The 14,153-nt window shown below is 39.9% G+C and overlaps 1 pseudogene; it reads right to left on the minus strand.

Moving 5' to 3' along the window:
* LOC129821292 (collagen alpha-1(XXVIII) chain-like) overlaps positions 1-13,025 on the minus strand; it is a 45,115-nt pseudogene extending 32,090 nt beyond the window's left edge.
* Positions 13,026-14,153: the final 1,128 nt, after the last annotated feature.

A 14,153-nucleotide genomic window follows, 5' to 3' on the forward strand; every position in this document is an offset into this window, starting at 1 on the left:
GCAGCTGTACATAGTCCATCTGTAAACTACCCACCCAATTTACCTACCTCACCCCCATACTGCTTTTATTTATTTACTTTTCTGCTCTTTTGCACACCAGTATCTCTTCTTGCACATGATCATCTGATGATTTATCACTCCAGTGTTAATCTGCTAAATTGTAATTATTCGATTTATTGCCTACCTCATGCCGTTTGCACACATTGTATATAGATTCTCTTTTTTTCTACCATGTTATTGACTTGTTTATTGTTTACTCCATGTGTAACTCTGTGTTGTTGTCTGTTCACACTGCTATGCTTTATCTTGGCCAGGTCGCAGTTGCAAATGAGAACTTGTTCTCAATTAGCCTACCTGGTTAAATAAAGGTGAAATAAATAAATAAATACAAATATTTTATTTGACCTTGTTCAATGTTGAAAAAGACGGGGCCCACGCCTGCCACTTTGGAGCCAGGCCCATCCAATCAGATTGAGCAAAAAATATGAATAAATAAATAGAAATAAAAATGGTAAATAATGTATTATTTTTATTTTGGAGTCACTTTTATTGTAAATTAGAATATAATATGGTCAACACTTCTACATGAATGTGGATGCTACCATGATAATGGATAATCCTGAATGTGTTAGAAAGTTACAAAGGGTCAAAGATCATACACCCAAGACATGCTATCATTCCCTGTTATTGGTAATGGTAAGAAGTTGGAGGTAGGATCTTTGACCAAAAGTTACCCTATGTAACTTTCTCACTCATCATTATCCACAATTCATTCACATAATCATGGTAGCATCCACATGAATGCAGAAGTATTTAGAAACATATTATATTCTTATTTACAATAAATGTGACTCCAAAATGACTGTACATTATACACCATTTATTTCTAATAGGTACAAACTAATCTGAAACACAACCAAAACGAACTGCAAATGCATCCAACATGTTTGTAGAGTCACAAGCTTGATGTAGTCATTGCGTGCTAGGAATATGGGACCAAATACTAAACTGTTGACTACTTTATTTATATAATCATTTTGACCCCTACCTTTGAGAGAAAAAATATTACTTGTTAATCAAAATCTATTTCTCTGAGCAATTGTATTAGTATAAAATATTATAATTTCCCAATTTTCTGCAATATATTGTAGCTCAGTATTTGAATTATTTTATACAGTTAAAATTGCTCATCTTTATCAAGGGTGACAATTTCGGACCCCATATATTGAAATAAAATGTGAAGCTAGCCTGACCAACGTTGACTTTTACTGGTATATGAGGCGTAATGCACTTCAGTGAGAACAAGTCTACCATCCAGATGCCTACCTCTATTTACCCTGCTTGACTGTGGAAACAAGCTGTGTTCGATTCAGTTGAGCTATAATCTCAACACATTTAGACATTAATCAGCTTCCATACTCATTTGCGTAGACTACCTAAATAACATTGAATTGTTGAAAGAAAGAAAGTAACTTTTCTTACACATTTATGTGAAAGTAAATTCGAAGTGAGGTTGGGTTTATCTAGGCAACATTGACATCTAACTTGCCCAAAGGATAATTTCAACTTGAAGCTAGGTATACTATCATTCGTCCATGGTTAATTGGATCTTTGCAAGTAATTACCATTAGCTCTATAAAGACGATTCCAAATTCATGATATGAATAATAAGCTTTTATCTTTGGATATTGTCTTTTATATACCGGTATATGTTATTCATAATATACAGTATATCGACTACGCAAGCAGAATAATCTCTCCTTCAAATATTGCTATTTGGTTTCAATCAATTAATGATTGAAATGTTGGATTCACGTCTCCATCTCAACCAAAAATCTAAGTTAAAGAATGGCACTAAATCAAATCAAACTTCAAATACACTTCAAATAAAGTTTTATTTGATTTAGTCATATTCTTAAATGTTTGGTTGAGATGAAGACGTGAATCCAACATACTGTATTAATAACTTGTAGATTACATTTTAAATCAACCAACCATCCTGCATATACAAGACAATAAAGGTAAAACTGTACAGTATTATTAATATCATGAATTTGGCATCCTATTTATAGGGCTACTTCTAAACTTTCAAAGATCCAATCAACCATGGATGAATGATAGTATATCTAGCTACATGTTGAAATTATGGTGTACTTTGTTTGGCAAATCATTTGGGCAACGTAGCCTACCTTTGGGCAATGAGCCTACATAAATGCAACCTCACTCCGAATGACTTTCAACTATTCAATGTTATTTAGGTAGTCTACGCAACTGAGTATGGAATCAATGTCTAAATGTGTTGAAATGATAGCTCAGATGAAACGAACACAGCTTGATTGCTAAGCAGGGTACAGAGGTAGGCGTCTGGATGGTGGACTTATTCTCATTAAAGTGCATTAGCCCTCATATACCAGTAGGAATCACTGCTCAGGCAGAAATCGTTGGACTATGGCTTCGTGTTTTATTTCAATATACCTCTTTATTTAGGTTGATAGAATGATGTTGAAACAACGCCATTGTTTTAAACATGCCATTTTACTATCAACATTGAAACGATGTCAAATAAAATGTCTAATCAAATCTAACATTTTACAATTTAAACCACTCAATAATTTTCAACATATACATAGTTCTGATGACTATGTTGAAATTAGATTGATGTAACAACCTGTTAGTTTGGTTAAGTCAATTTATTTGCATTGAACTTTTACCTTCATTTCAATGTTTACAACTCCGGTTGAAATGTGGTGAAAACAGTACTGGTGGATGAGCTATTGTCTGAACTGCACTTTACATGGAAAAGTGGGCAACTATTTGGCCCCTACAAATTAAAACAAGTCAGGACACATCCTACAGCCAGGCATTTTCTCAGTTGAGTTTCCGACTCAAAGTAGTCAAAAACACCCAGTCTCAAAACAATGAAGAGCTGTTTTACTGGAGGCAATGGTTCACTGCAGAGTTTGCAGTAATTATGAGCTTCACTCATGACTTAGGAGATATTTCATCCTAAATGAGAAATAGCAAAGAAGTGGAGCCTGTCAAGAAGAAAGCTGAGATAACTTTCTAAGTGGTTTTCCCAAAGCAAGGCAGATATCTCACAATTTTCATTGCATATCTCCATACCAACGGAACAATCACATTTGACCTCTTAAAAAGCAGGTTTGCATTTTCCGTCATTAATCTTTCTGGCAGCTCTGCAGAATGGTCACTAGCTGGCACAGCACAGCCACAAAGTCATACAATTTTAAACCTAACATTAACCCCAAACACATTGCTAACCCTAATGCCTAACCCTAACCTTAACCCCAAACACATTGCTAACCCTAATGCCTAACCATAACCTTAACCTTAACCCCAAACACATTGCTAACCCTAACCTTAAATGAAGACCAAATAGCACATTTTTGTTTTCATACATTTTTGCAATACAGCCAATTTTGACTTTGCAGCTGGCCCATTTAGTGAAAATCGATCAGTTCTGCCTCCAGGACAAGACTCATGACAATAAACGTAGACCTGCTCTTTTAGATGCTCAACACCTTACATACTTAAAACATATTCCTAATAACAGGGTAGACTTTAAACATTGCTATTCCATAATTCATCAACTTTTGAAACATTGTATTTGATGGTGGTGCTGATTCAATTAGTAAGAGATAAGTCACTTCTTGTCAGCACTAGCAAATGATGTGACCTATCCACTCTGCTGCTAAGATTTCATCTGCCAGAAACCTCAATACATACACTCAACACGTACAGGATAACATACTCACATTATGGGAGCAAAATATATCTTTGACATTCTAAGTGTTTACCCTTTTGTTCATATTATCTCTTTCCAACAGACACCTGCATGTTCTCACATGGAGAGAGAACATTTTACTTTTCATAGCTGTTATTAAGTGCCTTGACAATCCCTATAAAGGACTGGTAAGGAAGTTGACAATGCTCTAGGCAGTTCCTAGTGTATATTTAGAAACAGGACCCCTGCCATTAACTAAACCTGTATATGGTTGTGAAAACTAACATTAATCCCCACACTGCTGAACTAATGAAGGTGAAGGCACAATGGCACTGGGCCAATATCTTCCATGGGTGCCTTTTAGGGTTGACACATGCCCCTCAATTCCCAGGTAGTAGAATGGGTGTCAGGAATCTGTCTTTTAAAGTTATAGTAAAAGGAAGTGTACAGGTGACAGCAGATGTGTGTGATGAGTTAAGTATGAAGTGTCTTCTTACTAACCTTCTTTCCTTGAGGGCCCTCAGGTCCCATGTCACCCTGTGGTCCAGGTATACCCTGGGAAGGAACAAAGAACACTCCTTAATCAGGGGAACATGTGCTGCTGCTGCTACTGTGCTGGAGGACACCATTCACATCTAGATATAAAGTGAAGGTTACCCAGATACTGATGCTAAATTACTGGGAAGAGCTAAAGAGTTTACAGCAGCCTGGTCTCATAGACCAGACGTAACATAGTAAGGGTAAATCCGGGACACTCAAACTAGTATGATACTGTATGTTAGGTTTGGTATGGTTACATAAGACAGAAGGTTACTTAAGGCAAAAACAAAAGTAGGGTGGTTGGGCAAGTGGACGGGGAGGCGTGTAACGCGAAAGTCTAGCAACTGAACTTCAGCATTTTAGCAACTTTGCAAGTACTTACTATTTCTTAGCTACTTTGCAACTACCTAGCATGTTAGCTAACCCTTCCCCCTAACCTGAACCCTTTAAACCTAACCTTAAACCTAACCCCTAACCCTAACCCTTAGCCTAGCTAACGTTAGCTACCTAGCTGACATTAGCATTAGACACCTAGCCACTTAGCTAACGTTAGTGACAACAAATTGGAATTCGTAACATATCATACATTTTGCAAATTTGCAAATTATTTTTGTAACAAAGCATACGAAATGGACATCCACAAATTAATACATACCATACCAAACATAGCATATCATACTATTTGGAGTGTACCGTATTTACATTCACTGTGTTCTGTCTACTCCTGAATCCAATCCAGGTTGATTACAGCCATTATCAACTACATTGTGTGTGTGCGTGGGACGGGAATGGAGAACGGAGTGAGTACGTATGCGTTTATACAGGAGTTTCACAAAAGGATAATGCTTTGATCTGAATATATGAATTTTCAAGGTACATGTCGCTGTTGTCTACCCACCTGGAGACCTCTGACACCTCTGGAGCCCATTGGACCCTCAGGACCCTGGGAGTGGACAGTCAATGAAACAGTAAAGAAAGGTACTGTATAAATCAGCCTGTCAATAGAACAAAAGCATGACACAGAGAGCAGACGAATTTGATTATTCATACATACCCTGTCTCCTTTAATTCCTGGAATGCCACACTCGCCCCTCTCACCCTGTGTAATGGAAATCGAAAGCAATACGTCATATGAAATGAATGTACTGTAGCTTAAAAATAACAGAAATATTAATGGCAACTTGAATGACATACCATCTCTCCTTTGTAACCAGGTTTTCCCTGCAAATAAACACAGTATAATAGGTTAGAACGTGAGCAACAGTGGTACAAACACTGAGTATACCAAAGACTAGGAACACCTTCCTAATATTGAGTTACACCCCACCCTTTTGCCCTCAGAACAGCTTCAATTTGTCGGGGCACAGACTCTACAAGGTGTTGAAAGCGTTCCACAGGGATGCTAGCCCATATTGACTCCAATTACATTTACATTTAAGTCATTTAGCAGACGCTCTTATCCAGAGCGACTTCCAATGCTTCCCATAGTTGTGTGAAGTTGGGTGGATGTCCTTTGGGTGGTGGACCATCCTTGATACACACGGGAAACTGTTAAGCGTGAAAAATCCAGCAGCCTTGCAGTTCTTGACACAAACCTGGTGCGCCTGGCACCTACTACCATACCCCGTTCAAAGGCACTTCAATCTTTTGTCTTGCCCATTCACCCTCTGAATGGCACACATACACAATCCATGTCTCAATTGTCTCAAGGCTTAGAAAAACTTTTTTTTAACCTTACTCCTCCTCTTCATTTACACTGACTGAAATAGATTTAACAAGTGACATCAATAAGGGATCATAGCTTTCACCTGGATTCACCTGGTCAGTCTATGTCCTGGAAAGAGCAGGAGTTCTTAATGTTTTGTATACTGAGTGTACATTGATAAATGCTTAGTCAACATACAGCTGTATTATGTTAATTTGAGCCAGGTTGCTGCAGCAACAGGAAATGTGAATGATTGTGCTGATTATAATTTTTTGACACTTTTGTAGCGGTTGATACATTTTGCGTAAGGGAATATTACAAACTTCAGAAGCCTTTTTAAACCTCATATACACTACACATTTAAAATGTCCTGCATTGCAGGGCATTTCTCCTCCAACAGGGGGATCAAATTAAGATCTTACATTTGTATCTATAGATGTCTGGATATCTGCATAAGAAAATGTAATTTAAAAAAATACTGCGTGTTTAAGTGTATCACTCACCTCTCCGCCGTCCCGACCTGGAAGTCCACTTAGTCCTCCCTCTCCCTAAAAGGAAAGGAGAACAGAGCATCTGTATTATTTACACAGTACACACGGGAGCTATTTGATTTAGATTTCTCATATTAGGAATATATGTCTATACAAGCAAAGTAAGTGGACATGTGCTGTATATTGCATCTTAGTGAGACATCAGGAACAAAACAGGTATGTTCATCAATTAAATAATTCAACACAATTATAACAAATCAAAGACCTTCAATCCTTTAAGACCAGGGGCTCCATCATCTCCTGGGCGACCCTTCTTCCCCTGTGGAATGAAGGAACAACATGAGATTCATTTAACTCACTTTAAAACAAAACAGGTTTGACGGAAGGCCACTACTATCCATTGCAAATGATCTGCAGCGAGTCAGTCAAGTGATAATGCCCAAGAGGATGGTGTTTGGAGGATATATTGGCACGGTGTCACTTTAATACAATGGGTTACCAACATATTTACATTTTAATATTAAATGTTATTTTGATTAATTTCTTCATATTATTTCATTCTTCCACAAGATATAGTCCTGACACAAATCTAGGGTTGCTAGATATGCAACCTAGTCGTTCAGTCTTTTTGTTCTGTATCTATGAGATGCGACCCAGTTGTTCAGTCGTTCATTCTAAATGTTCCATTGCCATACTTGCTTGCTAGCTAGCCAACTACGGCTAACTTACAGTCACGTCAAACAGTGCAGCCAGAATAACAGCAAAGTAGCTGCATTTACTTAAGCTGTTTTCTAGTGACATTTATTTGGATAAATCCATAACAATAAGCTGACGAGATGCGATTTCGCCCTGGCATAGAAAATGTGCTCACTCGTCAGGACACTGTCGTTCAGACGAGCTAGCCAACAACACAGCTAACGTTACTGTAACACAATCACTTCAAACTGAAGCTGGAAAGACTGCAAATTAGCTGCGTTTTTCGTTGTACCCTTATTAATTTTGTTGTTGTTTTATATATCTATAAAAACTATTCTAGCTGAATAATTATTTAGACTGGCTGAGAAACGCTGCCTGCCTTTCTGTCTCGTCCCGACACATTCATTACTATGGGACAGCAGGAGATCGAATTTGAATATTGAAACAATGTTGCAAATGTCGGACAGACAGACAGCAAGGTTTATACAAATCTCAGCTGTTGAAAACTAAATGTTAGTCTAAAGAAAATGTGAGGTAATGTCTAGATGCTTTTTATACTGGAGATCAAGTTTATAAATTGCTTGGCTGTGCTGATGGGACAGTGAATTGCGCAGTCAGATGGAACAGAGTAAATAGGCATTTTAACGTCATAGATTTAGCCGGTGGTAATTTGTGGAATAGACACCCGCTGGAATGAGATTTTAACCAATCAGCATTCAGGATTAGACCCACCCGTTGTATACTGAAAGATTAACCATATCTGGCTACAGAAGTAGGGAAAAGTGAAAGTGAAGCATAGTTTCCCTGAGGGCGTCAGCATTGTTCGGTCATTGCAGGTGGTAAAAGGACCTGAGGTCACAAGGGGGGTGGCTTTGTGTTTGTGTGTGTGTGTGTGTGTGTATGTCAAGGATGGACATGTTGCTGCTTGACCAAAAGGTGAGAGGTCAGGCACCTGGACAGCGTGTGGTGGTTGCCATTCGCAGCTTATCGTCGATTTGTGGCCGTTAAACTAAAGAGAGTAATTGTGAGAGCCTTTAAGTCTCAGTTTAAGAATGTAAGGAATCTCTCTGTAGAGAAAGCCCCTGGTTAATGATCATGCAACTGTCTGTCAGCACAAGACTGTCAGACGCTGAGGACCCTGACATTAACATGGCTGTCATCCATCCAGAGAGGGGCCTCTAGTCTGGTCCGATGATGTGGAAGATCACGCACCTAGTGTCACAGTTTAAGCCCCCTCCAACATTCTCCATCTCTGACTAGCTGACAATGGAGCTAGTAAGTGTTATTTACGATGGCAAAGGTCCTGTTTTTATTGGGAGTAAAGGCCTTCATAGGCTGCCCCTGGTTTCCATGGGGGACATCTTATGTGGGAAGGGAAATGTCCAATAACTTGTCGGGACAGGCAACGCAAATTAGCAACTGAGGTTTATAGGAAGTATTCGTTGTTTTTCTCAATCTATTTTGTCCTGCAGCATTTGGAGTGTTTTCAGAAGTAAGAAAGACAGCTTGCTCTGTCCACAGGGGGTACTTCGACTAAACCAAGCAATTACCTCTGATATCAGAACTATGTTAGCTTCCTCTTTACAAAATTCAGCACTTCAGGAACAAACAACTTTATTTTATTTCAAAGGAGAAGTGTTTTGTGATTGGGGAGTGTTTGGAAAGGACAATGAAAGTACTTACAGTTGGACCACTGAGCCCTCTCTCGCCCTTCTCACAGGCACATCGTTGGGCCAGGGGACACTTCAAAAAGGCAGGATAAGGTTTCAGAATGAACATGTACAGTATATGACCATGCAGTGTCCCTGAACTTAATTATGTATTTGGTTGAATGAGGATAGCATTTCAAATGCATCAAAATGTAATAGTACCTACCCCCTTGTCAGCCAGGTCAGTCTGGGTAGAGAGAAATAAAACAGTGACAACCATTAGAGACAATCATACACCATCCAAAACATACAAACTGAAATCATGTACATTTACAACTATACTGAACAAAAATATAAACACAACATGCAATCATTTCAACGAGTTTACTGAGTTACAGTTCATATAAGGAAATCAGACAATTTAAATAAATTAATTATGCCCTAATCTATGGATTTCATATGACTGGGCAGGGGCAGGCCCACCCACTTGGGAACCAGGCCCAGCCAATCAGAATTATTTTTTCCCCACAAAAGGGCTTTATTACAGACAGAAATACTCCTCAGTTTCATCAGCTGTCCGGTTGGCTGGTCTCAGACAATCCCGCAGGTGAAGAAGCCGGATGTGGAGGTCCTGGGCTGGCGGGTTTACACGTGGTCTGCGATTGTGAGGCCGGTTGGACATACTGCCAAATTTTCTAAAACAACGTTGGAGGTGGCTTATAGTAGAGAAATTAACCTTAAATTCTCTGGCATCAGCTCTGGTGGACATTCCTGAAGTCAGCATGCCAATTGCACGCTCCCTCAAAAGTTGAGACATCTGTGGCATCGAGTTGTGTGAGAAAGATGCACATTTTAGAGTGGCCTTTTAATGTCTCCAGCACAAGGTGCACCTGTGTAATGATCATGCTCTTTAAATCAGCTTCTTGATATGCAAACCTGTCTGGTGGATGGATTATCTTGGAATTTAAGAGAAATAAGCTTATTGTGCATATGGAACATTTCTGGGATCTTTTATTTCAGCTCACGAAACATAGCACCAACACTTTACATGTTGCGTTTATATTTTTGTTCAGTGTAGATTACAAAGACAGGACTTGTAAACTCTAGCATATTGTATCATATTTCTGCCTCCCCTCGTCACACACCATTTAAACCTCTAATCCTCTCATCTGGACTCTGAAAAGCCTGCTGCGTGAGTACAAGTGACTGTGGGGGGTTATCTGAATGATGGTTTCGTGCCAAGCTCTGTTTTGCTATGTTGCCACTTGAAAGAAATCAGTGAGTAGACATTCCATTGTAATACCCACGAGCCAAATGTAAACCACGTTATGATAAAAAGAAAGCTAAGAATATCACTGAAATGATCACTGAAAGAACCTGTCTGCTTCCACTCCTAGGTATGTAAGGTGCAACCACAAGAGGCTCTGTTTACCCTTATTGGGACAAAAACCTTGTGGCATAGCAGATTCAAAGTAAAGCCCATGGGATATGCACTCATACCATGCAGATGGTAAGAAGCCAAGTCTATTGAAAAAATGTAAGACAGCTAGCTGTCTGCTCATTGAACAAAAAAGACAAAATCCATAGCTGTCATCGATAACCATTTATTATCTTGCTACAGTGTCTTGCATTTGTATAGCTACAAATTGTGGAATGTCAGTCATTCAGGCCCCAGCCTTTATTAAAAAACCTTCCTGAGAGGATTTTGGTTACAATATCCAAGATATCCCTAGTTCAACTTTGATTACATCTAAATCACAACTGTATCATTGCATCATTATTACACCCAATATTGTGTTTTTGAGCCCTCCCCTTCTCCTTTTCCACCTCTTCAGTCTAATTAACATGCTGCTCTGCCAGAGGCTGTCCCCCAAATGGCACCCTAGTCCCTTTATTGTTCACTACTTGTGATCAGGGCCCATGGGGTTCTATTCAAAGGTAGTACACTATGTGGCTAATAGGGTGCCATTTGGGACGCACACAGAGAGAAGCACTGACCTCAACTTAAGCAGTGACTCAAAGTAGAATCCAAGTAGCGCCTTTTCTGCTGTTCGATGGCCGCCCCGAGCAGGCACTGCATCCCACATTCTCTCTTTCTCTCCCTACATTGCTTTCTCTTGTCATCTCCACTTCCTCCCTCTCTCTCTATTGCTAACGCTCTCTCATGCTTTCTCTCTCTGTCTCTCTCGGGAGTTGTTGGTGTGCGGGTTGTGAGAGGGTTTGCTGTCCTTTTTTGTGTGTTTATTTCTATGTATGCAAGGCAGATCGTACTCACAATTTCCGTGAGGACTTTCTCCACAATATCAGTATCCTGTAGATTGTGGAGGTATCGGGAAGCAGGAGAGTTGGCCAGCAGACGGAGCTGGGCCACGTTGGCTGGCTCATTGGCTGCACGGGTGATGCCCACCGTGAAGAACTTCACCCCCTGGTTCTTGGCGTCGGCGGCAGCTGAGAAGATGTCTGGGTTCCTGGGGTGGGAGATGCCGTCAGTGAGTAGGACGGCCACCTTGATGCTGCCTGGGATGGACTCCTCCAGGTACATCTTAGTCATGTTGGTGATGGCGTAGGTGGTGTAGGTGCCGTGACCGATGTATAAAATGGGGGTGATGTGGGACTTGAAGTTGTCAGTGCCTCTCCATTGCTTGAAGGTCTGCTCGATGATGACGTGACTGCTGTACTGCAGCAGGGCCACCTTCCAGCTCAGACTGCGACCGGTCTGCAGACGGACAGCCTGGAGCCTGTCCACCACATCCATGGCAAAGTGCTTCTCCTGCTCATGGTTCTCCTTGGCACTCTCAGAGCTGTCCAGCAGAAAAGTAAGCTCCAGACTGCAGTCCTCATCTAAAAGTGGTCATGTGCAGAGCTGTCAGACACACAATTGCGACAAGAGGCCATTCTATTGAAAAATGTCATTGTGGGTTATGAATGTGTTATGAATGTGTTATGAAGTACTTACGTACAGGTAACTGACATAATAAAGGAAACACTTGAGTAAACGAGGGACACAAAGTATATTGAAAGCAGGTGCTTCCACAGAGGTGTGGTTCTTGAGTTAATTAAGCAATTAACATCCCATCATGCTTAGGGTCATGTATAAAAATCCCCAGTTGCCCATTATTTTGACTACCATGACTAGAAGAAGACTTTCAGTGACTTTGAAAGAGTGTTCTCAAAGGAGCATAGGGGGTTTAAAGTGTGTATATATATATATATATATATGTATAGAAATAAATGTAAAAAAATATAATAAATAAATAGGTCACCAGATCTCAACCCAATTGAACAGTTTTGGGAGATTCTGGAGTGTTTCCTGAGACAGCGTTTTCCACCACCATCAACAAAACATAATATTATGGAATTTATCATGGACAAATAGTGACGCATCCTTACAATAGAGTTCCAGACACTTATAGAATTTATGCGAAGGTGCATTGAAGCTATTCTGGCGGCTCGTGGTGGCCCAAAGCCCTACTAAGACACGTTATGTTGGTTTTTCCTTTATTTTTGCAGTTACCTGTAGGTGTACTTCAACTAAAGTGTGTTTTCTATCTTGCCTCATTTTTAAATGGAAATGCAATCATTCAAAGTTATGACAGTCAAGTGAAAATGTCTATGAAGCCAAAAACCCTATCTGAAATCAACCCTTTATCTTTATATTACATCTCTCACAAGGGCAGAAAGACCAAGCTAAATCATGTTCATATGTTCAAAAAATGCCGTAGTATATCAACACCTTGGGAATATAGCAGGTACAGTATACCACAGGACATCCACTGATAAGATAGATATCTATCTACTGTCTGTACCTGTGTTAACCAAATGTAAAAACTTTAACATTTGATTTTATGATGTATGCTCAACCTCTTGTTTAGCTGGAATCTGATTTCTATTGGATTGATGAATAATGGTCACAGAAATGTGACATAATAAGACATCTGTGATCTCACTGTTTAAGCACCATTTGAAATTAGCAACTTTTGCAATGAGTAACTGTACTATTAAAAAGAGGATGTCTTTTCTCATACCTTGTCTATTATGTTTTTGCCCGTTAGGTGCAGTGGCTGCGGCTGCAGCTCGCAGCTGGGCCCCCCTGCCTCTGGGTCTCTTGTTCATTGTTCTCTCCTCATAGTAGTCCTGAGACCAGACACCCAACAGGCCTGCTACAAACAGGAGCCATGTCACTGTAGGTAACATCATTGTCCCTCCTGCAATAATAATGTTTGGAATGTTTATTTATTTAAAGAACAATCTACATGATGACTTCATGTTCGATGACGACGTCATGATTGGTCAACAGCGTAGAGTATTTGAAAATTGATATTTGTGCACAAGATTAGCGCACAACAAGTCCTCAGATTAATCTATTGCACTAGTTTTTCATCTGAAACCATACGATTTGTTAATTTCTCTCTCCTCCATTTTGAATAATTTTTTGAAATCACACACCCTCCCTCTATTATAAATTTTTAACATGCATATAGGCAGATTGTCCTTTTACTGAGCAAAACTTGTAGACTCACAATCCAAAGCTGTAGATCCAGGTGTCCTTGTGCTCCACTAAGTGCAATGTTCCAAAATGCTGGGGTTGTGCAGGTAGCGAGAGAAGAACAGCAGTGATGGAAGGTTCCAGTTAGTTCCCTGAGTGTGTAGCAGCAATAGAAACAATGATAGCCATCCTGAGGCACAGTGTGTCTGTGAGCCTCTGAGCCTCTCCCACCTCCTTCATAAAAGAGGAGGGAACACCAGATCCCGCAAGACCCCGCCAAGACTCTGGTTCCTGCTCGGCCCTCAGGGCAAGGGCAGAATGGGGTTGGGTTTCAGCACTTTGTTGTGTAGAGGTTGTGTAGGTTTTATAAAGATGGTTGTGCAGGTTGTGTAGAGATTATAAAGATGCCTCCAAGCATCTAATATATTTTGATATGGTTGTGTAAAGTCATTATTTTTATGAGTGGTGTATATGTGTTACTAACCCGAATAAATCAATTATTTTCATCCCTGAAATTTAACTCCATCCCTACCATCTGTATTTGACTTAATAAGAGGCAAATGGATAAGGGAGGAAGTGTTGTTGTCTTAAAGACCAATAAACTTTCCCTCTTACATACCACAGGATCCTACCGTGGTAGTCATGTGATCAGAGTTTAGTGCGTTGGGCTCATCTGGTCTTCCTCATTGTGCGTGGAGAATGCTTTTGTCCTGTGGTAATCGATGGGTTAATGACTCTGCCTCAATCAGTCTTACATTTGTCCGCAAGAGGTTTACAAGTAGTTTCCATTCATGGAACAGCTTATCATAGTTACTTCAAATCAAATCCAAATGTATTTACACAC

The sequence above is a fragment of the Salvelinus fontinalis genome, chromosome 23 (assembly GCF_029448725.1).
Source record: "Salvelinus fontinalis isolate EN_2023a chromosome 23, ASM2944872v1, whole genome shotgun sequence".
NCBI classification, from domain to species: domain Eukaryota; kingdom Metazoa; phylum Chordata; class Actinopteri; order Salmoniformes; family Salmonidae; genus Salvelinus; species Salvelinus fontinalis.